This window comes from Perognathus longimembris, chromosome 12 (genome assembly GCF_023159225.1).
Source record: "Perognathus longimembris pacificus isolate PPM17 chromosome 12, ASM2315922v1, whole genome shotgun sequence".
Taxonomy (NCBI): Eukaryota; Metazoa; Chordata; class Mammalia; order Rodentia; family Heteromyidae; genus Perognathus; species Perognathus longimembris.
Window position 1 is genome coordinate 68,698,987 of NC_063172.1, and position 27,878 is coordinate 68,726,864.

Consider the following 27,878-nt stretch of genomic DNA (forward strand, 5'->3'; position numbering starts at 1 on the left):
AACACACCTGCTACTGTAAAACTCTGCAAAATACTACCATAAACATCTTTGAGGGCTGGGAGCTGCAATCCTAGCTACTCAGGAGGCTGGTATCTGAGGATGGAGGTTGGAAGCCAGCTGGGCAGAGAATGTCCTCATCTCCAATGAACTTCCAAAAAGCAGGAAGCGGAGCTGTGGCTCAAGTGGTAGAGTGCTAGCCTTGAGCAGGAAAGCAAGGGACAGAGTGCAGTCCCTAAATTCAGACCCCAGGACCACCACCAAATATATATAAAAATACATACACACACACACAATACTAAACAACAGTGCTAAACAAAAAGATGAGTGAAATTTGACTCCAGATTCAAAGAGAGAGGAATCTGTGCCATTTGGTAGATTTTCAAAAAGTAATTTCATTGATTTCTTGCCATAATCCTGGTATACTAACTTCAGAATTGCTTTCCCAAGATCAGTAATTAGTAGAATACGAGCAAATGATAATGCAAGTTACTCAGTGAAAAACTCCCTCCTCTTATAGCTGGGATGCTACAAAAACAAAACAGTAAAACAATATAAACCAACTTTGTCAAAAACAGCCTGAAGATGCTGAACTACTTAACAGGCACTGTTGTCTGTGCCTCAGTTACTACAATAGAACACAAACACTAGTAATCTACAAAAAGCTCCTCGGTGGCTGAAGTGGGCCTCCAACCAGGCAGGGTGGCTGGCTCTTAAATCCTCATTGTTCAGGCTACTTTCCTCTCATAAGGACCAACAGAGTAAGGGTAAAAGTAGAAAATGTAAAAGGTCCAAACAAGCATCTGATGCTCCAGCAGCATTTTAGAAAAATATTCCATGATAATTATTCCTTGTTTTAGTTAGGATATAACATCAAAGAAACCAAAACTACGAATGCTTACCTGGTTTCTAAAAGATCTGAGTGAACTGAAAACATACCCACCTCCTAACCTAGGAAATCAATTCCTCTTCCACTTCAAGTCCTATTTTTGTAAGTACAGGGAGAAACCCTGTATTTTAGGAATACTTATTAACATATTTAGCACATGCCAAGAGTGGAGAGAGACTCAAACTTCTCACAATCATTAAAGCTAATCAGCATATGGTTGCATATAACCTTGTCAGTACCTGAGCATGATCTCCCTTTTCCCACAGTGGGACTGGACAAGTACACTATTGCTTGATGCTGCTATCAGTCTGTCTATCATCTATCAGGAGCTCAAGCTGTCACTGACATTTCTTAACAACAGGTTAACAGGTTCTTAACAACACCTGGGAAAAATTAATGCAATCTAATGATTACACAGAGCATACATCAAGAGAAAAAGTTATCTTTTTGCTCATTCCAAATTTAAATATGTTGCACACATTAACAAGCTGAGAGCCAGTGGCTCATACTTGTAATCCTAGCTACTCAGGAGGCTGAGATCTGAGAAGCACAGTTCAAAGCCAGCCCTGACAGAAAAGTCCATGAGACTCTAATCTCCAATTAATCCTAGCTACTCAGAAGGCTGAGATCCAAAGATCATGGTTCAAAGCCAGCCCAGACAGGTAAGTCCATGAGACATCACCAATTAACCTCTAAAACAACAGTGGCAGAACACCAGCCTTGAGTGGAAACACTCAAGGAGAGTGCCCAGGCCTTAAGTTCAAGCCCCAGGACTAACACAAAAAAGAGGGAAAAAGAGAATGAGGGAGAGAGCAAAAGAGTGAAAGAGAGAGCACACAAGATCATGAGTTCACACTCCAGTACCGGTACAAAAGAAAATAATAAAAATTAAAGTAACTCACAGAATAACTGATCGTTATCTTCTACATAAAACCTTGAGCAACTAAGATTTTTACTCTATCAGCTATCTGGTAGGTATGATGATTTCCTTGTTACCTGGTACATCAATTAAAATTCACACAAAGATGACCAACTGATAGTTACACACTGAAAAGCTGTTTCCTTGAGTAAAATTTCCTACTGAAGAATATAAAAATGTCAATGACTATGAGGTTTATAAATAACTCACTAAGGCTCAGGGAAGGCAGTCACATTACTTATAAGTACTTTGAATATGCAAACATGACTACTTAACATACAGCTTAAGCCCTCTATAAATAAGACAGGAAACAAATGTCAAGCACAGTCTTAATGCCCCCCCCCCAAAAAAAAGGTAGGAAAATAAATATCAGCAATGCTGTAAGTCAACTACAATCTAATAATGAAAAACTGATTCAATGTATAAATTTCAAAATTCTTTTTATTCTTTATTTTTATTCCTTTGGTAGAACTACATGCATTACTTTTCACATCCCAATACAGTTCAGTCTTTCTTGAGAACCTTCTAGATTTCAAGAATTCCACTGTTTTGGTGTTATTAGTTTTGGTTTTTGTGCTGGTACAATTTAGAGCCTCATGGTTTTATTTGGCCTGTTTCTACCACTTGAGTCATAGTTCTACTTTTTGGTGATTAATTGGAGACAAAAGTCTCATAGACTTTCCTGCTTGGGCTGCCTTCAAACTGCTATCATCAGATCTTAGTCTCCTGAGTAGCCAATATTACAGACACGAGCCACTGGTCTGGAAATTTCACTTTCGGTTAATTTTATCCAGCCTATAGATTATGTAGCATTTGTAAACTGCAGGTACTGGACTAGGCAAAAAGATAAGATTTCTGTCACTGCAAAATTTAGAATTAATTGACCACTAACTATATACCTGTTATTAACATTACTTTTGGAGAAAGATGATCAGTTCTCACTCCATTCCCTAATGTCAAGATTTTATCACAGCACCACAAAGAAAAATTTTTTTGAAGGATTAACAGCCCAAGACTTTATTCCTTCAACTAACATTTGTAATTTAAAACACACAGAATTGTATTTTTTTTTCAGTGCTTGTAGAATGAAATTGTACACCTGAGATCTGCTTCAAACTAGTTGGAAGGAATAGGTAATGGCCTAGATGGTTTGGTTCATTATAGGATTCTTCTTCCTCTACAAAGGCATACACTTCTCCATAATTTAAAATAAAACTGTTTACACAAAGACTTTTACATAATATCAAAAACTTTTGGGGCTGGGAATATGGCCTAGCAGCAAGAGTGCTTGCATCCTATACATGAAGCCCTGGGTTCGATTCCTCAGCAGCACATATATAGAAAATGGCCAGAAGTGGCGTTGTGGTTCAAGTGGCAGAATGCTAGCCTTGAGCAAAAAGAAGCCAGGAACAGTGCTCAGGCCCTGAGTCCAAGGCCCAGGACTGCCCCCCCCCAAAAAAAAAAAAAAACTTTTACAAATTTCAGGAAACTACACAAAAAGTGAACACAAGGAAAAGTATACTCCAATGTACTTTCTCTATACTCCAGCATGGGCTCCAAAATCTTTTTTTTTCTTTTTTGTGGGTAGTAGGGATTTAACTTAGGACCTGGGGGCTGTCCTTGAGTGTTTAAGGCTAGTGATCTACTACTTTGAGCCACAGCTCCACTTCTGGTTTTCTGGTAGTTACTTAGAGATAAGGGTCACACAGACTTTACTGCCCCGGACTGGCTTTGAACCCTAACCCTCAAATCTCAGCCTGCTGAGTAGCTATGATTACAGGCATGAGCAACCAGTGCCCAGCTAAATTTAGGAAAATCTTTTTTTTTTAAGTGCTGGAGATCAAACTCAAGACATTTTTGAGGGGAGAGGCAGTCCTGGGGCTTTATCTTAAGAGTGTGGGCACTGTCTCCGAGCTTCTTTTGCTCAAGGCTAGCACTCTACCAGTTGAGCCACAGTGCCATTTCTGGCTTTTTCTGTTTATGTGGTACTGAGGAATTGAACCCTGGGCTTCATGCATGCTAGGCAAGCACTCTACCACTAAACCACATTCCCAGCTGACCACTGCACACTTTTGCTAGGCAAGCACTTTGCCACTGAGCTACATCCCAACCTCGCCCCCAAATCCCAATCTTAACCCAATTATAAATGTCCTTTTAAGTTGCTCTTTTGTTAAACCAAAAGGAATGGTACTAATCTCTCTCCAAAAGAAATGTATTAGAACTCTGATCAAATTTATTATTGAGAAAGATATAATGCTAATGCTATATGATACAATAACACTGATCATAGTATGTAGTATTTTTCTTTTCTAGCCTAGCAAGTGGAGGTTGTTTTAGCATCATTTAATCCAAGTGTAATGTAACTGCATTATAATATTCAAGTTTAGAATAGTGACAAATAGAGATGCAAAAGTGAACCTGAGATAGTAAAGTACAAGACACAGGGAGTCAAAACCAATAGATTGTGGGGGGCAGGGGAAGGAGGGGAAAAAATGAAGGAACGGGTGACAGTGTCCAAGAAGCATTGTACTCATTACCTGACTTATAGAATTGTAAACCTTTGTAAAACCCCTTAATTATAACTTTAAAAAAACTAACAGACTCGGGCTGGGGATATGGCCTAGTGGCAAGAGTGCTTGCCTCCTATACATGAAGCCCTGGGTTCAATTCCCCAGCACCACATATACAGAAAATGGCCAGAAGTGGCGCTGTTGTTCCAGTGGCAGAGTGCTAGCCTTGAGCAAAAAAAAAAAAAAAAAGAAGAAGCAGCCAGGAACAGTGGTCGACGGCCCTGAGTCCAAGCCCCAGGACTGGCAAAAAAAAACAAAAACAAAAAAACTAACAGACTGTGAAAATCTATCATATTTTTACTTGGCTTCTCTTGGTCAACAACTGATCTAGACACTCACTGTACAGTATAAACATATGCCCATAACCAAAACAATATTCATAATGGCACTTTACAAGTAATAAACTATTCTATATTTTCTCATTATCTTTAAAAATCCCGTTTCAAAGGGAAATGAATGGACCTAGAAAACATTATGTTCAGTGAGATAAACCAAGCTCAGTGATACCAACAGGGAATATTTTCTTTCATATGCAGAAGCTAAATCTAAAATACACTGGGACATGATAAATGATACAGGACTCTAGACATTCACACACAGTAAGACCAAAGGAAATGGAAGAAGTTTTTTTTTCTTTGTTGCTGTTCTTGTTTTCTTTTATTTTTGTCTTGTTTGTTCATTAATCTGTCTTTTGGGGGACAAAGAGTGAACAAATGCAGTAATGTTACTCACTAGATACTATGTTGAAAATGAAAAAAACAACAACAACAACACTATACTACTTGTAGGTGAGGATGTGAGGGAAAAACTGGAAGAGAGAGGAAAGTAGTGCCACTGTCCAGAAAGAAATGTACTTTTTTTGTTCTTTGTGGTCAGTCATAAGGCTACAATTCAGAACCTGGGAGCTGTCCCTGAGCTCTTTTGCTCAAGGCTAATGTTCTACCACTGAGCCACAGCTCCACTTTTGGTCTTTGAGCGGTTAATTGAAAGTAAGAGTCTCACAGGAACTTTTCTGCCCAAGCTGTCTTTCAACTGTGATCCTCAGGTCTCTGCCTCTTGACTAGCTGGGATTACAGGCATGAGCCACTGGTGCCGGGCAAGAGAAGTACTCTTTACCTGCCTTATGAAACGTAACCCCTCTATATATCACCTTTATAATAACAATAAAAAATTATAGTTTTTTCTCATGTAAATATAATTACAAGAAAATTTGTGGGGGAGCAGTACTGGGGTTTAAACTCAGGGCCTCAACCTTGCTAGATAGGTGCACACAATGCCATTGAGCCATGCCTCAAGCCCTTGTTTTTCATGGGCTACTTTTAGGATAGGTCTCACTTCTTTTTAGGATAGGTGCAGCCCTGGTAGCGACCCACCTACCTTCAAGCTTCCCTTGCTTGCTGGGAGCAAAGGCATACCTGACACCATGTCCAGTTTCCCTCCCTGGAGACGGAATCTTTCAGACTTTTCTGCCCCAGTTGGCTTGAAACTATATTCCACCCAATCTCAGCATTCCACATAGCTTGAGGGGGACAATGAGCACTACTGTGCTTGCTTGGATTTAGAAGGGAGTCTTATAAAGCTTTCTGCTTGAGCTGATCTCAAACCATGATCCTCCTATTCTCAGCCTCCCAAATAGCTAGGATTACAAGTGTGAACCACTAAAGCCCCACAGAGAGTATTTTTTTTAAAGCTGTGGATTTTGATTATTTCCAACTCAAAGCCTAAAGAAGGCAGACCCATCCCAAAGCATGATCTAAATCTCAATCCATTTCCCTTTCCATTATCCTAAACTTGTGCTATCAAAGGAGTTTGTAATTTAGAGATAGAAAACCCAATTTGATACAGGAAAAAAAACAGAAGGGAGAAACTGTCACTAGAGCTAAATGTGTAGTATGAGAAAATAAGTAAAGACCATAGGGAATAAAAACCATGGACGGGCTAAGGCTGTTAGAAAACATTTCTTAGACCTTTTGGTATTATGTAAGCCAGGAGGAGGCTAGTCTGACACAGAGAAGGTAGCCTTCTGTATCTGAGGAGTATCTTCACAACCATCACACTTCCCAAAAGCGTTTAATGATAAAGTAGTTGCAAGAACAAAGGGTCCTAAAAACATATTGTAAAGCTTACATTTAAACTGTTCCCACAAAGAAAGAAGAAAAGAGGTCTTAACTCTGCTGTGATAAAGTTATGAGGTGACAGTATTCTGTGTTGGGGAAGCTTGAATATGTGTTGCTCCAGGCCAATCAACAATATCTAGAATACAAACTGCAGCTATGGGGCACAGTTCAGAAACTGCAGAAGATGAACCAGCAAAAATAGTACATATCTACTGTAAATGAAAACTAGTTTATCCATAAAACTAAATTTATCCAAGAGCATGGGTGTATTTCTTTTTATAACACACCAAGATGGCAATTGATGTGTACCAACAGGTAAAATTAATAATAACATGTGTTCCAGAAGGATTAAAACAATATAATGGAAAAGCCGTATGTCTCTCAGAGAATCATTTTCTCACCCAGATTTACTGTAGGATCAGCTGTGTTAATAAAAACGCTTTACAACTTTTTATCATTTTTCCTGCTAAAAGCTCAAACATGAGTTGATCTGGCACATCACAAACTACAGATGGTACTCCATGGTTCCCACAGCTCTGACTGAATAGCTCATTTGACTTACTAATAAATGTTCCTATTTCAAGATTTAAAAACAAATACTAAAAACGAAGGAGTGTAACAACACAGTGAATTCCCATAGCCAGTTCAGTGGCATCTCTCTGAAAGTGTAAGCCCAAAACAGAGCACATACAAAGTGCCTTCAGCACATACAAAGTGCCTTAGAATACTTGTGCACACAGGTGTGTTTCCAGAGAAATGCCCCCAGAAGCCGCCAGAACACAGGGCAAAAGGGCTGGGCATGGCATGAGACTGCTCTTTCCTAGGAGAATGTACAACAATCAGGCTTTCAAGGAAACTGTCTCCTCTTGTTTTAATCCCTTCCCCTATAATTACATTTCAAATGGCCACATTGACACAAGTGTGACTAGAAGGAAAGCAATGGCTATTGGTCTAGTATAGTGATAGGACTATTCCTGAGACTTAGTAATCATATTTAAATTGGAACATTTGAAATCCAACATTCTAAATGATTCTGTTGTTCTATAAGAGATACACTAAAATTAGCCCAGAAATTTCCTTTGGGTACTATGGTTCACAAATGTTCTGCGCATACTCTACTGATAAAAGACATTTGTTCCTTTAACTTCATAAACACGGCTTCCATTTTTCTCTGGTAGCTATAGCTAAATATCTTATCTTTCCCTGCAGATATGAAAAACTCCTTATCAGGGAATTCAGCTATATAAAGTTTTTCATCATTTCTGAGTAAATCAGTGCACTCCGTTTGTGTAGTAAACATGTGCAAACACAATTGACTACTGCACATGCATCCTCTTGTATTCATTTGTGAAACGGTAATTTATCCTGGAACAGGCCAAATCTTGAAAATGTTGGGAGAGTCATCTTACCCCTATGAAAAAAAGGAACTATTACTGATGGTCAATATCGTGCAGCCCACATAGATGGAGAGTGACTTCGGACTTGGTGATCCAAATGGGTTTGAAGCATCTACTTACAGGATTGTATTCTAACTCCAAAAAAAGGAGACAGCTGTTCTTACTGAATTAGTCTTAGCAAGAACTCCATTTTTTAAAAAGAAAATTATTGTATTTTTAAACCCAAAACTGAACTCGTTAAAAATGATTAATTTTATGCAGTAACTTTCCCAAAATGGTTTTATTTTAAACTGCATCCAATAAAATGATTCTAACATTGAATTCCCATTAGATATTTCTCTGAGAAATCTAAGTATAATTTCTTTAGAGAACAACATTGTTCTACTTATAAGACCAACACTTAGACATGTCAAGCCAGCAGTCAACCAGCAGTAAAAAAGTGAATTCTATGTACTTTATTTTTCAGATATTTCAATGTGATAATTAAAATGTTCTATCTCTGAATACTTAAGATGATTCTGTTTTCCCCAAAATATCAGGCATTTTAAGAATATACATTTAAATCACCCTCTTCTCAATTTTTGTACATATCAGATTTGCCTTTAACTCTCACTAGGAAGCAAAGGAACAAGACTGTTCAGAGACCAAATGTTACTGTCACATCAATGTGTCTTTCTCCCTTACCTGTTGAGAATCATTGACTTAGACCTACTAGGTACTAAAAATGCTATGAGACTATAAAAATAACTGTTCTATAATCAAACTATTGGCACATTTACTCAAAAAATCTCACAAAGAATAGCTCAACAGTGTAGACTCTGACACAGAATGCTAAATGACCCTTTGCATTCCTGGAACATGAATATGACAAAGAGAGGATTAAATAAAATGCCTGATTATAAAAGAGTGACTCTGTTCTGGTAGTTGCAGTCTTCAGAACCAACTTCTTACATAATTCTTTGGAATATCTTCAAAATTAATTTAATATATCTAAATTATAATCCAATAATTAACCAAGATTTGCTGGACACTATGTGTCAAATACTGCTCACTGCAAGCAATTAAAAGTAAGGATAACAATTGTAAATATTTAAAGAAATTGGGAGCCAAGGTCATATTGTTCAAATAATGGCACTAGATCTCAGCAAACAGTGTTACTCCAAATTGCCTTTATGGAATTGAAAAGAAACAAACAACTACAATCAAGCTACTCCAAATTTTGAAGATACTTAATATTAAAATAGGCCTCTTCCAAAAGAACATCCCACAAGTTTTCGGTTTCAATAAGAGAAATTTATCAATCCTTCCAGGAGTGATAATGCCTTATAAAAGTAATTAAGAAGAAAAACCTAATGATATTTGATCTTAAAATAATTTTCCTTTTTTTAATTTGTTTACATGATTGGATGGTTTTGTTGTTGTTTTATTTTCCAATACTGGTGAAGTTAGGACATCAAATTATTTAAGTAGCACTCCCATCTTTTGTTTATTAGATTGGAACTCCTACTTTTGCCCAGGTTGGCCTCAGACTGTCTTAGCTTCTCAAGTAGCTGGGATGAGAGGCATGCACCAACACACCTGGTCCTAATTCTGTTTTATCCTTAAAATTAAAATGCCTTTTCCAGAGACAAGTCTGTAGCTAGTTATACATTAATTCAATGCAAAGTTTCCTTATCTCTGATACTGAGAAACTGCTTATTATCAATAGCTCAACCATTACATACATGCCAAATGACATAGTCTACCCTGCTTACGTCCACATTGATTGTCCCTATCACCTGTATCTCTCCGATTACTGAGATTCCTCCCTCTATCCCTGCAGGGTTGGGGGCGAGGATCCAGGATCCTATGTACATGGCCACACCAGAGCTCTTTCATAGTTGTTTCTCATCATGTCTATCAAAAGTCACTTCAATAACCTCCTTTTTTAAAAAGGAGATTTCTGGATCCTTTTCCAGTTCGTAAGCATGATGACTGGGTTCTCACGAGCTTGCATGACATGTGCCTCCCTCTAATCCTTGTTACAGCATGGGTACATTACCCGTCTGACATAAAGAAAAGAAAAAAAGGGGGAGATTTCTGTACCTCAATGAATGAGGCCTGGGAGCTTTCATTTGGGGCCAGGATAATTTATGCACTCTAAAATCTGATAACTCTTAGCCTTAGGTTTGTTCTCAGAACATAAAAAAGCATCTTTTTAAACCAAAGTCTGCCTTTACCTAAACAGCACCGGCACTTTCAGAATAGTCAGATATAGAAATTTTCTGGTTAAACAAACAACCCTAAAATACATGTTCTCATCATTTAATCAAGAGTTCTAAGCACACCTATAATCTACTCAGGATGCTGAGGCAAGAAGATCACAATGTAGAGGCCAGTTTTGGCTCCATAACAAGGATAGGCCTTAAAGTAATGATCAATTCTACAAAAAAAAAAAATCTGTAAAGGAAAAATAATAATAGAAAAAGGGGCCATATTTATTATGAAAATCTCTCAGGCTGGGCACCAGTGACTCACACCTGTAATCAATCCTAGGAGGCTGAGATCTGAGGATCACAATTTGAAGCCACACCACAGAGGCTTATCTCCAATAAACTACTCAGAAAAAGCTAAATGCAGAGCTGTGACTCAAGTGATAGAATTCTAGCCTTGAGCCAGGACCTGCACCAAAAAAAAAAAAAAAAGAAGAAAAAACCAAATCTCTAAGAATTTTAAGAAAGTATTATGTCTTCGGTAAGAAACTAAAATCATGGGGGGCTGGGAATGTGGCTTAGTGGTAAAGTGCTTGCCTTGCATGCATGAAGCCCTGGGTTCAATTCCTCAGTGCCACATAAACAGAAAAAGCTGAAAGTGGTGCTGTAGCTCAAGTACTAGCAGCCTTAAGCAAAAGGAAAGCCAGGGACAGTGCTCAGGCCCTGAGTCCATGTCCCAGGACTGGCAAAAATAAATTAATGAAATAAAACAAAGAAACTAAAATTATGGCACCAGGTAGTTTCTTCAAAATCATCTAATTCATTCTGACTTCTTTCTTGACTGTTTTCTTATATGATTTGACTTTGACTTCTCTAATAATAAAACTTTTTAACTGATCCATACCATGAAGTACGAGTATCCTCATTCAACAGAAAAGGAAATTAGGACTCTGAAATATAAAAGCACTTGCCCAAATGAACAACTCCATCCAGAGACAATTTACACTTAATTATTACTAAATTATTAGTGAGCATAATATGTACTTAATGATTATTAAACTTCCTTTAAAAACAAATCCTCTTTAGTTAAAAAAAAAAGTCTATGAGCTTTAATTGGGAAATTTTCCTACCTATAATCCCATTAGACAGTTTAAGAACACTGCCTTTTCTAGAACAATCTGTTTACATCTCATACTGAATCAGTTTATCTACAATTTACCCTGTGACAGATGCTGGCTACCACGTGCTCATCTTCAATGTGACCTAAACATTCTTCCCAATGTCAGCTAGCCCCATCAGACTTGTGATGACATCACAAAATGATGCCATGATGGGCTGGGGATATGGCCTAGTGGCAAGAGTGCCTGCCTTATATACATGAGGCCCTGGGTTCGATTCCCCAGCACCACATATACAGAAAATGGCCAGAAGTGGCGCTGTGGCTCAAGTGGCAGAGTGCTAGCCTTGAGCAAAAAGAAGCCAGGGACAGTGCTCAGGCACTGAGTCCAAGCCCCAGGACTGGCCAAAAAAAAAAAAAAAAAAAAATGATGCCATGCATCACTTAAGTGACACTCTCATTCTCTGAACTCCTGCTGCCACATAGTAGAGAAGCCCAAGGTACCAGAGAGGACAAATTCAGATATACCATATAAACCAGCCTACAACTCTGTCATGGCCTGCATCCACACCAGGCTGGATGTGAGCAAGGCTTCCATTGCTTTTAGCCCTGGCTATTCCCCAACCCTACCTCTGAGTCTTCCAGGGTGTGATGCCAGCTATTTATTACACAACCAATAAGTAGCATCCATCTTCCTTTATGATTCTGATTCACCATATCTATGAGCATGATGTCTACTTTAGAGAGTATATTAGGCATCAACAGCAAGCAGAATGACCTGATTAGAACATGGTAAAAAGTGAAAAAAGGAGGTAAAGAATAAAAGGTTTCTTGTTCTACATTCAAAATAAATTTTCCAAGTTTTGTGCACTAATGACTACAGGCTTTATTATAAGTCTCTCAGATTCTCCTGGGGCTCTTAATAAAAGTGAACCTAAGAGGAAGACACATATTATAACATTTCCATCTCATACGTATACCTTTCTTTAGAATGTACTTGCCATGATAAAATCTCAAGCAGTCCTGAGGCTCAAATGAAACACTATGTCTGCCACACAGCCTTTCTTCACTTAACAAAACAAGATCTTTGCTCACAGAAAATATTGTTCTCTAACACAATTTTCTATTCTAATGTATATTCTCATATGCTATATGCTAATAATGTCTCCACATGTCTCTTTTCTTCCCAGAACTTAAAGAACTTCAAGGACAGAGCCATTTGTTTCTTTCAGTCTTTATTTTTCAGTCACGTGTAGTACCTCAAGGCGCTAACCCTAAATACTTGGAAAGCAGAGATTAAGGAAATGTAGTAGTACAAGGCCAGCCCTGGCAAAAAGTTCTCAAGACTCCATCTTTATCAACAGCTGTGTGTGGTGGCAAGTGCCAGTCATCCCAGCAATGTGAAGAAGCACATACAGAAGGATCACAATCCAACCTAACAATAGCCTTTATGCTTGGATCACAATCCAAGTAAGAACTTATCTCAAAAATAACCAATGCAGGAGGGACTAATTCAGAGCTCAAGTGGTAGAGCACTTGCCACACCCTGAATTCAAACTCCAATTCTACCAATAATAATAATAATAATAATATCAACAAATATAATAATGTGTTACTAGGGTTACTAGGCATTCATTAAACTTCTGCAGAATAAACAAACACAATTATCCAGCTTCTAAATCACAGCAGATAAAATGTAAAAATGTAGAAGAAAGGAAACTATTCATTAATACATCCATAAGGTTTAAGAATAAGCAGCACATTGGAAGGGGGAATGAGGGAGGAGGTAACAAACAGTACAAGAAATGTATCCAATGCCTAACGTATGAAACTGTAACCTCTCTGTACATCACTTTGACAATAAATAAGAAAAAAAAAAAAAGCAGCAGCACATAACACCACACATTACAAAGCCACCCAGTTCTTTCATCCCAGTTGTATTTTTCTCTAGTATTAAAATGCAACTGGCTGATGACAGAATAGAAAGATAACATATCAACAGCTTCTGACTTATTCTGCAAGTAAAATGATCCCGAAGTAGAACTTAGGGGAGGCTGAGACTATTTGTATGAGTATTGCCACAGGTATACATTAAAGCCAGGCACTGGTGGTGCATGCCTGTAACCTTAGCAACTCAGGAAGCTGAGATCTGATGATCATGGTTCAAAGCCAGGCCCAGGCAAGAAAGTCCTTGAGATTCTTTATTTCCAATTAACCACTAGAAAACCAGAAGTGGTGCTATGGCTCCAAGTGGTAGAGCACTGGCCTTGAGCAAAAAGAGCTCAAGGACAACACCCAGGCCTACAACCAACAAAAGAAAAATAAAAAGAGGAATACATTAATGTGTGGGCTGTAAGAGATTTACTCTTTGGATAGTTATAGAATTTCATCATTTATCTATTGAGATAATGCTCTTCAAAGTGATGCTTTCATTCTCTCTTTTATAGCTTCTTCAGTGGAAGTATTCAAGTATCCACTGGTATACTTTCTATGTGTGTGATTTTATTACCTTTCTAAAACTACTGTTTCCTCAAGGTTTTCCTTTACCTTTTTTCTCCTCTTTACTACATACTCAGATTATTAATCTTCTCACCATAATGTCAAAATATTCTGCAAGGGAAAATTTAGTAAGTGGAGATGTAAAACTTTCAGTTGTACTAGAGTGACAAAGCCAAAATTTTAATTCTTTACTGTTTCTAACTTGAAGGTAAATAGAATTCTGACTTCTTCCTTTTTACATAGCATTTTTAAGTAAAACTTGTAGTCCAGACATTAAGCAACTTAGTTACAAACTCTTAAGTATTTTTGAATTTTTTTGTGTGTTCACTGATTATTTCAGTCTTAGCAAAGAAAACTCCTAAGTTTATGTCAAAAGAGTGCTTCCTCAATGTAGAACTATGTTAGGCAAAATAAAAAAGCATAAGCTTTCACAATCAACAGATGTTTGCAGGAGGCCAGAAAGAACACACTACTAGGTACAAAGGTTCATGCAAACAACAGAAACAGAAAAGGCTGGCTTCATGACACACTTATCCGGTAAGAGTTCAGAACTATTCTATTCTGAGTGGGAATTCTCTTATTAGAAAAGTGGTATTTTAGGAAGATCAGTCTAAGAATGACTTATATAGCACAGAAAGAGGACTTATCAGTCTAAAATACAGTTTAAAAATCAAACTCTTCACAGTGTTCTATAGTTGTACATATTGTAGAATAGAGAAAGAAATGAACATATATATTTCCCAAGTTTAGCAACTAGAAAAAGCACTCAATTTCCTAAATCATTCAGACACGCCAATGCACCGTATTTTGGGGCCTATTTGTAGGACACAATACAATCAAGACTGGTCAAAGGCATTTTAAAATGGAGAAGACCATTTTAGTTCATGGTCTCTCTCCTTGATATTATACTTCAAAAGTCTTAATTTTTTTATTAAATTTCTGAAGTAGTCATGTAATCTAAACATTCTAAGAAACCATAAGTAGCTTATGCTACTTGATTAGCAAGGCCCCAGAAGGGCCTTAAGATCCTTACTTGCTCTTGAGTGGAGTCATGCCCCTAATTCTTCACTGGATTTTTCAACAGAAGAAAAAAATCCCCTAAATGCTCAGTTTGGTCATTCAGAGCATGGAGCTGAAGGATCTGGGGATCAGTGAGGCTTTGAGTGGGCAGTAACTAATCATTACTCTTATCGTGGCAGATCAGATGCAGATCAGAAGGCTGTAGACATGAGATGTCAGACCCACACCTGATGCAAGACTTAGTTAGTTACAGACAAATATTGTGCAGGGGCATATCAGGGGCCTGGATCTCCTGGGACTTACCTTATCTACTTAGTCCCAATCTACTATCTACTATCTACCATAGATCCTTTCCTTCTTTCCCTACCAGAGTCAGTGTCTACTCATACTCACTCCAGTACCCAGTGAAAGCAGGTCCTCGTTTTGTGACAAGGTCATAATTCTTAAAGGAACAAGGCTAGGTCAAGTATACCCAAGCCCAGTTCCTTCCAGGCTGAGCCTTGGCTCTTCAAACCTACAATCTGGGCTCCTTCAGCTCCTAGCACTTCTCTGCTGAATGTTGTTTCTTTAATATAAGCAATGAGATTACCAATGAAATTAAGAATGCTGCTATTGACTATATAAGTGTCCTTTTACAAAAAGACAATGTTCCAATTTTGTTTTTTTCAATGTCCTTCAATGTCTAAACATTTGTTGCCCTTTGTAAATTTTTTGTAGGGGGAAGGGTATGTTTACTGTCAATACATACGTTCAGAAACTCATACTGAATGTTATATCTTTTTCTTCTATTATCTCTAATAGCTTCTACTGCATTAGTAGATGTGCTACTTGCTTAAAAAGGTAAGATTGCATAAGAAAAAGACCTTCCTGTGACCTCCATCTCTTTCACTAGATTGTTATTTATAGAATCTATTTATTTAGAAAAGACTGGTGGTAAAATTTTCTTTTTAATGTTTCCAAGGAATTTTTATATCACATTTAAATGGAAAAGCATTAAGAAATTAAGACATGAAAATGTTTTAAGGCAGAAACAAGAACACATAAATATATCTCAAAAATATATAAAATGTATATAAAAATGAATTATAGAAATTTAAAAATAACACACGATGAGAAAATCCCAAAGAGGTAGCCATTCTCAAGTCTCTAGAAATCCATTTGGTTACAGTTTCCACCAGTTCTAAACTCTGTTAGTATTTTCAACTTAGACAATTTTGACTACTTGGATCTAATGGCTATTACCATGACATTACAGAGTTAGTAAAAAGTATTTTTACAGGAGAGAAATAAACTACATAAAAGCTAGGAAGAGTCACAATTCTATTCAACAAGAGGGTAGCCCCCATCTGCTGGACCACAATGCTGTACAAGAAGTAACTTATTTCCAACAAATTAGCCAGTAACTGGGTGTTTGTTGTGCCTGGGTTAAGGTCAAGACTTTATAGCTCTCATAAGGAACAGCTCCTTTTTTCATTAAGAGATGTTAGCAAGGAATAAAGAGGCAAGCTATAGATCACACTCATACAGGTAAACTCTTCGGTGATAGTAACAAACTTTATAATCTTAAATGTTCTTTTCACTACCACCCATTTTCCAATTTTAAGGAGGAAAGAGAGAGCTAAGAGGAAAAACTAAGGCAGAAGAGAAAGAAGTATAAAGAAGCAGTCAGATGTTGTACCATTATCTATTATTCCACCCGCATTTCAAAATAGCAGTAAGCAGTTGGAGGCTAGAGCTTAGTCTTAACGCACAGCACCTCATGTGCTGCACCACAACACACTGCAGGCACAAGATGGCAGGTGCAGGACAGCACAACCACCTCAAACATCAGCAAAGCTACTCTACTGCCTGTCTCCACAACAGCCACAATCAACTTCTGCAGTTTCAACGATGGTCACAATTTTAGTAAGGAATTTAATCCTTTTTAGGAGTCTAAAAATATATATGAAAGAATCTGCCACGCATACTCCAGCAATAACCACGGAATCAATTACCAATTAAGTATTACATTTATTAATAATTACATACGTATATATATATTTTGTTTATGGGAGCTAGGGGTATAACTTCATTGTAGAGCACAATTAACATGCTTGATGCCCAAACACCACACTCAAATACACATACCCCAAAATATACGTGTGTACATGCACATCTCCAGGCACACTAAAAATGTATTTAAGCCAGGCACTAGTGGTTCCTGCTGGTAATCCTAGCTAGCTACTCAGGAGCCTGAGATCAGAGGATTGTGATTTGAAAGCCAGTCTGGGCAAAAAAGTCCATAAGACTTATTTCCAATTAAAAATATCAAAAAGTCAGAAGCAGAGCTGTGGTTCAAATAGAGTGCTATCATTAAACACAAAAGCTCAGGGACAGTGCCCAGGCCCAGAGTTCAAGGCCCAGTATCAGCATAAAGAGAAAAGAAAAGAGGAAGTGGCACTGTGGTTCAAATGGCAGAGCTCTAGCCTTGAGCTGAAGAGCTCAGGGACAGCACCCAGGCCCAGAGTTCAAGCCCAGCAACCAACCAAAAAAAAAAAAAAAAAAAAAGAACAGAAAACAAACTGTGAACCAGGTAATTATCTGAATTTTTCCATTTGGCCTTCGTAGATGGCCTAGAAATGGCTCAAGTAAAAACATAGGATCCTTAAAAGATATACAACTCAAACATTTTTTTTTTTTTTTTGCAGTCCTGGGATTGAATACCACCCCTCTACCACCACTTGAGCTATATGGTATTGTATTGGGGCCTGGGATCAGCCTTGGATATAGTTATATACTCTACACTTGGCTTTAATTTACAATGATTGACATCTATGACAATAATTGAAAGGTTTCCATTTTTAAGTTTATTAATAGAATTAGAAATTTTAAGATAAATTAATATTACATATTCTTACAAATGCTACTGTAACACCAAAGACAAAGATATTTCACATTTGAATCATGAACTGAATTCATAAGCAGGAATGATCTCCTAAAAAGATAATCCTAATTTAGATGGCTACTTCAATGGATAGTTAGCAACAACAGGAACTTCCAGAACCCACTCGCATTCCCACATTAAGCCTGGGAAAGTTTAAGACTACATTTCATATGAGCACAAATGAATAATAGTAATAATAATAATATATTATGTATTTTCTCCTCATCTCTGACAACAGGTCTTCAAGTCCTGGCAGCTGAAATATTAAAAGTAGTGCATGCAGATCCTCACATGTGCATAGGTGAAAGAGTTCCCTGAAAGTTCTCCTGACTCCCTGCAAACAATTGAGCAGACAGAAGAATTCCACAAATAGCAGAGCAGAAGTCAGATGACTGAATTCATTATCTGCTTTCTTTCAGAGCTACAGTATCTCAACACAAAGTCATCCACGTTACAGAGTACTAAACACCTGCAAAACAATGGGCACACAATAGGCACCCAACAGTTAAACTTAAAAAAATTAAATGTTTTTAAAAAATAAGAAGCAAATACCTGTATCAGCTTTTTGTCCATTGTAAACCTATATATCCCCCCTCTAGTGCCTCCTTTTTTTTTTTTTTTTTGGCCAGTCCTGGGCCTTGGACTCGGGGCCTGAGCACTGTCCCTGGCTTCCTTTTGCTCAAGGCTAGCACTCCGCCACTTGAGCCACAGCGCCGCTTCTGGCCGTTTTCTGTATATGTGATGCTGGGGAACCGAACCTAGGGCCTCGTGTATCCAAGGCAGGCACTCTTGCCACTAGGCTATATCCCCAGCCCTCTAGTGCCTCCTTAATCTTCTACTTATCTCTCCAAATCCAGTTTTCTATTGTGAGAACAATAAGAAAGGAGAATATGCATTTGCAAATGTGCCCCTACTCCATTTCTTCCACTTGTGGAGAATTACTGATCTATGCCATGTTAACAAACCACTAAATGAGAGCCTAACAGCTAACAAGAATTCAGGTTAAGGGTCCAGGGCTTAGAGAACAAGGGCTGCCTGGATTCAAATTCCCCTTCAGTACTCTAACTGTACATTTGGCAAGTTACTTGGAGACTCTGTCCTCTGTCTCCTGAACTGGAACCTAGAAGAACCCAAGCTAGAATCTAGAAGTATACTACCAGAACTATTTCACAGCACTACAGTGAGCAACATGGGAGAATACTACATAAAGACACCTGGACTCTGCACTAGGTTTTTAGTAAACACTCAATAAATGTTAACTATTTTACTTCACTGCAGTTCTTACTTCTGTAAAGTTAAAGGAACCCGGCAATACTGAGAACTGTTAAAATTTGGGATGAAGACTAAAAAAGCCAAAGACACATTTCAATTTTTGTCCAGGTACACTTCCATCCTGAAGCAAGAGTCTGTGAGACAGATACCTGCCTGCTGACATAACTTGTAGGCCTAGAACTATCCAAAATCAACCTATACATTTTTTTTTAAGTAAACTAGAGTGAAAGCTTTACAGAGTCCCACAACTCTTGCTTTGTCAGATTCCTAATAAAACCTTCTCAGACTTACCATTTCTCCATTCACTGCTCAAGGTTCATTTCCCCCACTCCTAAACTTTTACCCATAGGCACAGTGATCCTAACCCGTTAAAAACCTTTAATCCCCTGGAATATCAAGGTAACTCCGACTTTCATGGTAGTGGAAAGAATGGAGCACATGCCAGGAAAACACTGAGGCTACTGGCACTCAATGGTAGTTGCTATTGTCATTATGTTATGATCCCCATTATTGTCCAACAGAGACCTTTTTGTCAAGATCAAGAATGAGCTACCTCTAGGAAAACTGGCAACCATAGTAGAACATCTGTTCAAAGCTGTGTACAGGAGCTTTTCTTCTCTTGGAAAGCTAGGGCACTGGGGAACAGCATACATAGGCCCAAAGCAGCAACAATGTGCAAGCAGCCCAGAATCAGGACACCTTACTGACATGCTGCCCTGTCACCTTCCAACCGGCTGAAAAGTGCCTCCACAGCCTCACACCACAAGGGGCTTTGGGACAGAGGGCACAACTTGATTTCAAAGGAAATCAAACAATGAATCCTAAACTATCTGTACTTTTATTAAAGAAAATCTAGTTAATTATAAGGTAATCAGTCAAGGGAACATTTAACAACTTTGTATTATAAACATTATAATCCTATTTTCAGGAAAAAAGATAAACCCATCCTAAATCAAAGCAGAATTTGTTGACATTTCATAACCTAAATTATACACACACATAAAAGAATAGATCGTAAGTACCAAAGCAAGTTGAAATTAAGGCTAACATCTCAGTTTCCAACTTCTCCCACACAGTGCAGAGAGGGAAGGAAGGGAGGGTAGTATAAGGGAAAGGAAAGAGAAGGGGAAAGGAGGGAATGGGAAAGAAAGAGAAAGGAGAAGGTAAGAGAATGGAGGGGGAAATCGTTATCACTCTACATTCCCTCTTCAACAGCTAGATTTGTAATGCTTGGTACTATAACCTCTTGTTAATAACATCTATATGCAAGCCCCTTCTTAACATTACTTAAAAGTATGATATTGCATATCCAAATGTCTCAAAAGCAGCTAAGTAAAACACTACCAAAGGTTTCCAGCTCATTTAGTTCTCTAGAAAATTCCAGAGAACTGAACATTGTCCAAGAATCAACATTTCCACAATTGCATTATGTCATCACAGCCAGAAGCAGCCAGTGTGGTCAATGATCACCATTTCATGGGTAAACACATAAAATATTTTCCCTAAAAGCCAAAAGTATTATTCTCTACCAGCAAACATCTTCCGAAGCGTAAGTCTGCCTTTAAGATGTTTACTTCTTGGGGCTGGGAATATGGCCTAGTCACACAAGTTGCTTGCCTCATATACATGAAGCCCTGGGTTCGATTCCTCAGTACCACATATATACAAAAGGCCAGAAGTAGTGCTGTGGCTCAAGAGGCAGAGTGCTACCCTTGAGCAAAAAGAAGCCAGGGACAGTGCCCCAGGACTGGCAAAAAAAAAAAAAAAAAAGATTTTCACTTCTTTTCAAAATCAATTTATAACAGCTAAAATAACTACATAATCTTCTCACAGAGCCTCCCCACCTCTATCTAGAAATTAGAAACTAGAATCTATAACTAGAATCTATGTGCTTATTTGTGTCCTTAACTGAGTAATGTGACAAGCTATTCCACGTTAATTCCTAAGCCAGTATAGAAGTCCTTAAAAATGAAAACCAACACTAAGAACATCTTTTTAAAAAACAAGGCACAGAAATTAAAAATAAATTTGAGAAAAAAGGCAAATAAAAGGTTTTCCTGGGGCTGGGAATGTGGCCTAGTGGCAAGAGTGCTTACCTCGTATACATGAAGCCCTGGGTTCGATTCCCTAGCACCACATATATAGAAAACGGCCAGAAGTGGTGCTGTGGCTCAAGTGGCAGAGTGCTAGCCTTGAGCAAAAAGAAGCCAGGGACAGTACTCAGGCCCTGAGTTCAAGCCCCAGGACTGGCCAAAAAAAAAAGTTTTCCTGTTATTGTATGTAAATACAGTAAAAAATAGCAATGTAAATATGGTATTATTTCAGCAGGAGTAAAAGTCCCTGATTGCTAATTTTATGATTTACTGCACTAAAATACCAATACCTTAAAACAATGACTTATTTTCTCTCTCCAGTTCTCTTCGTTTAAAATTAATAAAGTAGTTAATAACAGTGCCAAGCAAAACTATAAACACAAAATATTAAAAAATGAATAATTTCTTAGTTTTGTGATAACAGCTAAACATTAATTATGGTTTTAAACAGAAATTTAATCATGACACAATAATCAGAACAAAGACACATTTGTGCATTTTAAAGACTTAATCTTCTAGAAAAGTTGCTTGAAGAGGTCATTCTTTTTTGTTCCTACCCAACGTCATAAGGACAACTTAAAATGTTTTAAATCCAACACAACAGAATTTTTTTTCTTAGAAAGCCAAGCTATCAACTTATGGATCCTATTTCATTTTTATGTAATTTGGACCAGCTAAGTAGTGAATCCTTAAGTATAGATGATATGTAATGGAAACTTGCTCACAGAGATTTGGACTGCTTCAACAAGACAAAACTAGCCAACTATAGAACATTATCCCTCTCTCCATTCAAATCAAAACCCAAGACCTTAACATTCCCCCTCCAAAAAAAATACTTTTCTAACACTGATCCAAAGGCACCTAAATTATTTTTAATCAAGTAGTGTTTTAAAAAAATTAATGACTATCCAAAAAACATTCAACTCATAATTACTAAGCTCTGTTCTATATGCTGTTAGGTGCTTAGACATCTAAAAGGCAATCTTTCTTTTAAGATGATAATTCTCAAGAGAGAGAAGGCTCAAACCAAGGCTGGGAGGACACAATGGAATCACAGCTGACATGAGCATCTTTTTTGATATGTCTTCATAGCTTTTAAGAAATGTTTGCCTCATAACCAGGCATTAGAGGACTTGCTACTCTCTGCCACTACAAATCTGACCAGTTTCAAGAACTGTCGTAGAGAATGAAGTAAAACATCACTTTTAAGCAGACAGAAAGAAGGATGTGGATCACAATGGCCATCAGTAACTAATGATGGAGTGAATGTTGTCAAACATGGTATGTTTTTAATTTACAATTCTACCTACTTCTGTTGGACTAAATACAGCATCTTCTGTTTTGAACCTTTTATCACTAAAATAACAACTTAAAAAACTACAGCAAGTGAATACAATAATTTTGTTGGCATGAACATTTCAAATTATACTGGGAAGGGTATTCATATTATAAATTTGAAAATGGTATATTACAAAAGAATACTGGTGCTTAAAGTTAGTCTCCAAAGGGAAAATCAATGCCACAGTGATACTAACAAGACAGTATGTTGGAAACTGTACAACTTGGGGGGAGGGGGTTGAGAGGAGGGAAAGTGGGAGAAAAATGAGGGAGAGAGGTAACAAGTTTGTTAAGAAATGTACTCACTACCTTATGTATGTAACTGTACCTTATGTATGTAACCCCTCTGTAGACCACCTTGACAAAAAAAATAATTTTTAAGTTACTCTCCAGACTTCTTGCTTAGTAAAATATTTATAAAAATCTTGAGAACCTGATATAAATAATATAAAGATCATGTCCATATAATAGCTTTTTGAAAATTCCCGAAAGAAATTCAGGGGATACTTGGTCCCCAAAACGAATGGACTCATTTTCAATCTAACACCATGTCTTTTTTTAACTCCCCAAGATTCTATAGATTCCAGCTGGGGAAAGAAGTGTTGCTGTCAGGGTGTACTCATCCCACCAACAAAGAGCAGGGGCACACACACAGAAAGCAGAGAGGCAGCTGCTGTCTTTTGAAGGGTTTGCTAATTCAGCAGAGCAACCTATGATCCTGAGTGCTACAAACCTAAACTCTGGGTTCCTCAAAGTCAACTGACAAAGTCACTTCACTGAACCCCACAGTGAAAACAACCCAAGATGTGTCCTGACCTCGTGTAAACTAGGCACACGCGGCTCCCATTCACAACGTGTTTAAGAAGAAAAAAAAAACCTGAAATTATTTTTGAGAATCTTTTGTGTGGGAGTAATCTGGCAAACTACGTTTTACTCGATGCAAAACCTGAAATTATTTTTGAGAATCTTTTGTGTGGGAGTAATCTGGCAAACTACGTTTTACTCGATGCTTTTCTGTGGACAATTATCCTTTGACTAGCTTTTCGCTCGTTAAATGCCCACGGGGCTCAATGTTTCCGTGAGGCTTTGGTTCCGAACTTCATTTTGTTTACCCAAGAAAAAGAGGGGGGGGAGAAGGGAGAGGGGGGGAAGAGGTGGAAAGAGGGGGAAGAAAGGGAGAAGGGAGAAGGGAGAGGGGAGAGGGGAGAGGGGAGGGGGATGGGAGAGGAGAGAGGGGGAGAAGGGAGAGGGGGGGAAGAGGTGGAAAGAGGGGGAAGAAAGGGAGAAGGGAGAGGGGGGAGAGGGGAGAGGGGAGAGGGGAGGGGGATGGGAGAGGAGAGAGGGGAGAGGGGAGGGGGATGGGAGAGGAGAGAGGGGGAGAAGGGAGAGGGGGGGAAGAGGTGGAAAGAGGGGGAAGAAAGGGAGAAGGGAGAGGGGGGAGAGGGGAGGGGGAGGGGAGAGGAGAGAGGGGGAGAAGAGAGAGGGGGAAAGGGGGAGGGGAGAGGGGGGAAGAGGGGGCACACCATCAATCTCAACTTTCTTTTTTAATGTCTCCCCCAAATGCCTAACTTCCAAGTGCATTTCGGGAACCGGCGATCCAATTAAACAAGGCCCCCGTGAAGCCGTGACAAACAATGATGCTTTACAAGCCCCCTCAGCAGTTGACGTAAGGCGATCCTATCCGGTGCCTCCATTCTCCGGGTACCCTGAGAATGTCATTGTCCGGGTGCCGGAGCAGCACTGCCACGGGGTCAACGCGTGAGTCCCAGGAGCCCCGGCACCCAAGCCGCCGAGGTCCAGATCACCATCGCGACGACATATGCCATTTTAGAACCGACCCGGCCTCCAGAGTTCCTGCCACCTCCTAAAGTGGCTTTAGACTTCGACGCGTCCAAGACAACGCCTCCTGCGGCACGAGGAAAATTCGGCCGCTCGGGTCCCTCCACACCTCTCCCCAGGCCCAGACCCCCGGTGACACAACCCTGAGGACCAAGGAGCGGGAGGACTAGGGACAGACAAGAGTAGAAAGCTCGCGGCGTCTCCATGACTCCCCCGCCCCGCGTGCAACTCAGCTGTAACTGGTCTGAAGAAACCCCGCCCCCTTCCTGCCTCCGGTCCCCACCATTGGCTTACCGACACCCGGCAGGTCAGTTCCCCGCCTCCGATTGGCTCACTGCCCCATCCGTCAGACCCAGCAAGATTCGGGTCGGTGGGAGGGGAAGGACTAGGAGGTGGTGGAGTGGGAGTAGGATTAGAGGACGAGGTGGCAGAGGAGGGGGTTCGGGCTCGGTCTCACGTTTAGGAAAGTTTCCCCTACCCGTGACGGGCCCACAGGCACTAGCCCCGACACAAGTCGCGGCCGCAGGAGACGCTCCGGTGCCGATTCCCGCGCCTCGGTCCCGCAGGCCCCGGAAACCACTAGGGGGAGGGGAAAAAGGGAGGGACCATGGAAACAGGGACCGACCCACCCCCGAGCTCGGAAGAGGCGCCTCCGGGACTCCCCGGAGGGGCGAGGGGCGGGGGGCGGGGAGCTCCGCCCGCAGCCGCGAACCCGGCCCCTCTCCTCCGCAGCCCCGGGGTCCGGAGGTGCGTCTCGGGCCCCGGGCGTGCTCGTAGCGAACCGGGCCGGGGCAGTGGGGGGGTCCTGCCCGCTCTCCGCCGCCCCCCCCACCCCAGCCCCCCCGGCCTGTCCCTTCAGGGGTGGCGAGAAGGGGGAGAGAAAAGGGGGCGCTGGCGAGCCAACCCGGAACCTCCCGGCCCGCCTCCAGCCCCCGGCCCCGGCCCCAGCGCGCCTCCGGCACACACGCCCGCACCCAAAAAGTTAAGTCAGGGGCGAGCCCAGCGCGGCGGCGCCGCGGCGGCCCGGCCCCCGGCTCCCCGCCCCCACCGCGGCCCGGCCCGGCCCGGCCTGCGCGGCCCGAGCGCGCCGCCGCCCCGCCCGCCGCAGCTCCCTCCCGGCCGCCGGCCCGCGGCGCCCCTCGCCCCCCGCCCCCGGCGCTGACACGGGCCCGGCGGGCCGCGGCCCCCTCCGCCCCCGCCCCCGCCCCCTCTCCCCCGCGCGCCCCGGCCCTCCGGCCGCCCCGCTTCACCTTCACACACACACACACACACACGGCACTTCCCGAACGCGGCCCCGACGCCCGGCTCCCACCCCGCGCAGCGGCCGCTCCGCGCGTCCGTGAAAAGAATGCACCACCTCGGGATTCACCTTCCCGGCGCTGCCCCTCGAGGGCGGCTGGAGCCTCGGCCGCGCCGGCCCCGCGCCGACCCCGCCGAGTGGCGGGGACTCGCTCCTCGGGGCGGGGGCCCGCACCCGCCGTCCCCGGCCTCCCCGCGTCGCCGCTCACCTCTGCGCCCGCGCCGCGGCTCGCAGCCTCCGCCCGCCTCGCGCTCCGGGACTCGTCCCCGCCGGGGGCTGGAGCGCCTCCTTTCTCTCCCGGGGACTCCGCGTCTCCCCGCCGCTTCCCGCCCTCCCCGCCCCACACACACCCTCCCCAACCCCAACTCCCCGAGCTCCCCTCCGCGACGCAACTCCCCGTTCTCCGCACGCCCGGCTCCGGGCAGCGCTGCCCGCACACAACAGCGCGCAGGGCGCCGCCGGGCTGCGCGCAGGAAGGGCAGCCGCGGCCCGGGGGTGGGGACGCGGCGCCCCCCGCCTCCCTCCCGCCCTCGCGGCCCCCGGGGGAGGCGCGGTTACCGGCTCGCGGTCGGTCACGCCGTCAGGTGCCGGCTGCCGTCGGCGCTGACCTTCGCCGCCCAGGCTGGGGCTGAGGCTGCGGCCGCCATGTTCCCGTGCTAATAACTGCTGCCTGGTTGTTTATTTCAATGGAGATCCTCCCCCTGCCCGCCGCCGCCGCCGCCTCGGCGTCTCCGCACTCGCGGAGAGACACAGACCGCGGGAGCTCGCGAGCGAGCAGGGGAGGGGGCGCGGGGCCGGCCGGTCCCTCCCACCGCTCGGGGCCTCGGCCGCCGCCGCCCGTCACCGCCGCCAGCGCGGGGCGGAAACTTGCCGCCCGCTCCCCCGACCCGCCAGCCAAGGTGGCCCGAGGCGCCTCGGGGGCGACGCCGAGCCCGCGGGCGGGGTCCGCTGCATCTCCGTCTGCGGGGATCCTCAGGTGAAAGGCCGGCGGGGGGCGGGGATGGGGGCTCCTGGGGGCGACGGCGGCCGACCGAGGGGGACTTGGAAGTGCGGGCCGAGTGAACAGGACTCCCTGCGAGGGCCCGGGGCGCCGGCGGGGACGGTGGGCTGGCACACCCCGGGGACGGCGCCCCGAGCGGATCGGGGAGGCCCGCGCTCGGGACCCGGCTCCCCGCCCGCAGCCCCCGGCGCGCGCGCCGGCACGCACACGCCCGGCCCCGCGGCGCGGCCGCGGCCGAGCCCCCTCGGGCCCCCGACGGCTAGCGCCCCCGCCGCCGCCCCCGCTCCGGAGGGGGTGAAGCGGCGCGGCGGTGGCGACGAGCAGCGGCTCGAAGAAGCGAATGCTGTGCGCCGGTGTGCACGAACACCTAGCCGGGCCCGGCGTTTCCCCCACGCCGGAAGACACGCTCGCGTGCTGTTTTTCTTTCTTAACCGGGAAGTTCGCCCCTCACCGCGGCCGAGGGTTGGGGATGGAGACGCTCCCGAGGTCCACACACGAAACAAACCCAGCGGTCCACCGCCTTGCGCGGTGGGAAACCAAGGTGGGTTTGTGTTTTGTTTTGTTGTGTTTTCTTGATTCCCCGGTTAGATATAATTAGTTGAAAGGAAAATGAGCGGCATTTATGTAACCCCAGTCTCTCAAACTATGAAAGAATCCTATTTCCTTACTTTTCATCTTAGGACGAGAAGGGTCACTGTCACTATAGACAATAATAGTGTTTATCGGCACCGTGTTGCAATTTATATACAAGTTTTAATTTTCAGCCCTCATAAAGTGCCACTTTTATACTTCACACACACACAGCTTGAAGTAATTTTTGTAGGGTCACACACATGGCAAACAAGAAGATAAGAGCCGAAATCTAGTGACCTCCAAAGCCCAGACCTCTGGTAACCTTTTCAGCCTCCACTTTGTGGGAATGGCACCAGTTTCATCTGAGTAAAGGAAAAACTGTGTGTGAATATGACTAGGAAATATTTGGAAGGCCCAGAACATATTAGCACTGGGGGAGTAGAAGAAGGCATTTGTGTGGACCCTGTTAGTCAGTTCTCAATTTTTTTATTTAAATTAGATGGAATAGCAGAATTATGCTCCCTAAAAACACGAAGTATTCCCCAAACTTGGTAAACAAAATGGAGAGGTTTTTGTAATTTTATTTTTTGTCATCGGCTGTGAACTCAGGGCTTTGGTACTATCCCTGAGCTTTATTCACCTCTGGGCTAGTGCTCTGCCACTTTGAGCCCTAGAACCACTTCCTGTTTTCTGGTGGTTAATTGGAGATAAGAGTCTCACAGACTCTTACCTGACAAATCCCTGTCAGGCTCTGAACAGATAATCAGATCTCAGCCTCCTGAGTAGCTAGGATTACAGGCATGAGCCACCACAGATGGTTGGC

General features: G+C 42.3%; 1 protein-coding gene, 1 long non-coding RNA gene and 1 other non-coding gene across 7 annotated transcripts in view; 2 read left to right on the forward strand and 1 right to left on the reverse strand.

The window, feature by feature from the left end:
* Ncoa2 (nuclear receptor coactivator 2) overlaps nt 1-26,322 on the reverse strand; it is a 273,451-nt gene extending 247,129 nt beyond the window's left edge. For 3 of the 5 annotated variants that reach the window (XM_048358685.1, XM_048358684.1, XM_048358683.1), the window contains exon 1: nt 26,041-26,322. The gene's annotated coding sequence lies outside the window, so the exon portion shown is untranslated. The remainder of the gene's footprint in view (nt 1-26,040) is intronic. The other 2 variants (XM_048358687.1, XM_048358686.1) reach the window with 1 other exon arrangement.
* Nucleotides 9,836-9,940, forward strand: LOC125361129. The gene has a single exon (XR_007212911.1). It is a non-coding gene; the product is annotated as a small nucleolar RNA U13 (small nucleolar RNA).
* On the forward strand, nt 20,698-21,823 carry LOC125360655. The gene is made up of 2 exons (XR_007212783.1): nt 20,698-20,963; nt 21,176-21,823. It is a non-coding gene; the product is annotated as an uncharacterized LOC125360655 (long non-coding RNA).
* Nucleotides 26,323-27,878: the final 1,556 nt, after the last annotated feature.